Consider the following 3,051-nt stretch of genomic DNA (forward strand, 5'->3'; position numbering starts at 1 on the left):
ATAATGTTCCCCTACTTCTTCATTTTAAGCCATGAACATTGAATTGATTTCAGTGTTGGTTGTATCCTGTGTTTTACTGCGAAGCCAGAAATGTGTGTGAACTTCAGTGGGCTGGGGGGGGTTCAGCATCTGCTGTGCTGGGCCCACCTACTAATGAGAACTCGTTGTTCATTTAAGAGAACACAGTATCATTTCCTCAGTGGAAATCTCCTCTGCTTAATACCATAAAGACCATAAGAAGAGTGAAGCTTAATATATCCTGGATTTATTAATTGGAAACAAAATGGAGGACTGATTTTACCTGCCCTTCCTGTTAGAGTTGAAGTCCTGTATTAGACTTATTAGGATCCGTGTCTGCAGATACAGCATTAGAGCCAGTTCTCTCTGCTGTTTACCTTAATCCAAAATAAATCCAAGCCTGGCCGTGCTTCACAGTTTGAAAAACATCAGATGAAGATATTCTAAAGATATCTGGGGCTGTGAGCAACCTGGTACAGCAGGAGGTGTCCCTTCCTATAGCAGGGGGTTACACGGTCTTAAAGGTCCCTTCCAACCCAAACTAATCTATGACGCTAAAGTTTGTTTTCCTCTTGCTGCTGGTATAACCCAGCAACATTTAGTTGTGTGCTTCTCACCATGGTCACTGCCTGTGGCTATGCTGGTGCAGAGATTACTTTCTTCTCCAGAGTTACTGGATGTGTTTATGGGCTGGGGTCATTAGAAGCCCCTACGTCATTAAACCTGTTCACCTTCTTATGAGAATATACTACTTTGGTACAAATACTATTGGAGAAGTTTGTAGTCAGCGTGGAGAAAACTGCAGTGCTTTAAACATACAAATAGTTAAATACAAATCTACAAAATTGTACAAAAATATACAAAATGAGCAGCAGGGTCCCACCCTTAAAAGAAAAAGAAACAACAACAAAAAAGAGCATTTATATAGTATTTCAGTAAGGGCACATTGGAACACGCCCTTGTGTGGTACCTGATCATCTTACAGCGCTCGTCCCTCTTTGGCAGGGCAGCTGCTCGAAGGCTCTCCCAAGTATTCCTGCTATCCTGCTTGGATTGTGGAAAAACAAAGCTAATCAGAAGATCCTTCCTCAGCCAGAGCTCGACTCTTAAGGCCTGAAATAACGAACTTTTTTGTTACATCTCCAGTTCCCTTCACCTTCCTTCACAGCTTTCCTCCTTTGATCACTTCAAGTGATCTGAAAGAGGAAAAATGTTCTGATAAATGGAAGATTTCGCGTCACACTTACTGAGATTCTGGTACCTCTTTCTCCAGTTTTCAGGAGGCTTTCAATGGCGGTTCATTATCAGCCTTTCTTATTTCTGAATAGAGTTCAACTGAAATTTTACAGAGCTTTCAGTTTGATACACACACCTGAATCTTTCCCTGTGTAAGTCTATTTCTCTAACAGGCTTCTCTCCATCTTTCTATGGATTTTTAACTCCTAACATATTCCTAAATTACAGTGAGTGGAATGGGAGAACCATCACCTTTTGCCCTGCAGCCAACCTGAAGAGTTAAACCACCTCCTATAGTGCAAAGCTACTGCAGAAACCCCACTGGAAAAGAGTGCTCAGCAGCTCTGCCCGAGGGAAATGGAAACACCTAATTTCCAAACCCAAGGAATGACTGCACCCCTGGCCCTGTGTGCTGCATAGGAGCTGCTGCTAATAGGTATATCCTTGCCTTGGTCACAGGAGATGCCACAGATAGGTAAGGCACCGGAGAATAGATTAGCACATTCCCAGCTGATACTTTTAACCAGGCAATCAGGACTGTGGGGGAAATGAGTCTGTGTGATTCCCAGATAACAGAAAGCTTGATCTTGCTCTGTGAATCAAGCAAACATCCCATTAAGGGCTTTTTGAAGAAGTGGGTCCAGGGCAGGATCTGAGTCATGCTGTGCCAGAGGCAGGTAACATTACAGCATCAGAGCACAGCTAATAAGGCTGGGATACCCTGCAGCTTCCCATGCAGCAATGCCTGAGCAGTGTAAGCGATATATCATATAAATATAGATTAAACTATTTATAACGATTGCACGGTATGTGGTTATACTTTTATAGAGGGACTTATGGCTGATTATAAATTAAGATATCAGTTCTCATCTTACTAAATCCAAAGATAAAAATGTCATTATATAGCAAATGCAAATGCTGCATAGATCTTATTTTTATGACCTTTGAATTATGACCACAGTCACAAGCAGTTGAGCAGCAGTTACTGGCCCAACTATTACAGCAATTTTCAAATACGTTCCTTTTATTTCATTTTATGCTTTTTTCCAGCTGATCTCTTTGAGAAATAGGTGGAGCTGCCCAGTGAAGATTTGTCACACTGGGAAGATGTGTGACAGTCCTTCAGTTTGCTCTGCAGTGTGGCCAGGTGCAGACTCTCCCTGTTCATTATGCTGGTTTTCCTTCCTGCTGGTTCACTGACACAGGCACATTAAGTACAGAGATGAATGGAAAGGGTTTTGTGGTTCATGCAAACCAACGGCTGATGTGTCTGACCAACAGGCAATGCTTTTTCTTGCTGCTCAGAACCAAGCCCATTAAAAAAGCACTCATCCTCCCTCACAGCCTTGCTGGTGTAACTGCACCTTGAGATGGCGGTGGCTGTGCCGTTAGCACGTGCTCTGCCTTAGGGCAGGGATTTGGGAGCCTCCAGCACCGTTCTGCCTGCTTAAATAACCAGCATAAATCACAGCCTGTCCCCCCAGCTGCCCATGGACAACGAATTTCCAGAGAGATGAGGGATTTAGGATGCCTTTGGCAGTGTGGGTTCAGCCACGAAGAGTTTGGTTGGGTTATATAATGACAATAAACAATGCTATAGCACCGCTCCTTTGGGAGCTGCTTGAAGACGATGCGCCTGCTTCCTTCCAGCACGTCCTCCTTTCTTGCTGGCTTTGCGACGGCTTTCTGTACTAACAAAGGAGGGGAGGAGGGAGGGACAGGAGAGTCTTTGCATGGATGAAGCCCAGGCTCCCACCGAGCACTCGGAGCTAGAGTGGAGAGAGGAAGAAGCAGACA

The sequence above is a fragment of the Excalfactoria chinensis genome, chromosome 13, assembly GCF_039878825.1.
Source record: "Excalfactoria chinensis isolate bCotChi1 chromosome 13, bCotChi1.hap2, whole genome shotgun sequence".
In the NCBI taxonomy this organism is placed as follows: Eukaryota; Metazoa; Chordata; class Aves; order Galliformes; family Phasianidae; genus Excalfactoria; species Excalfactoria chinensis.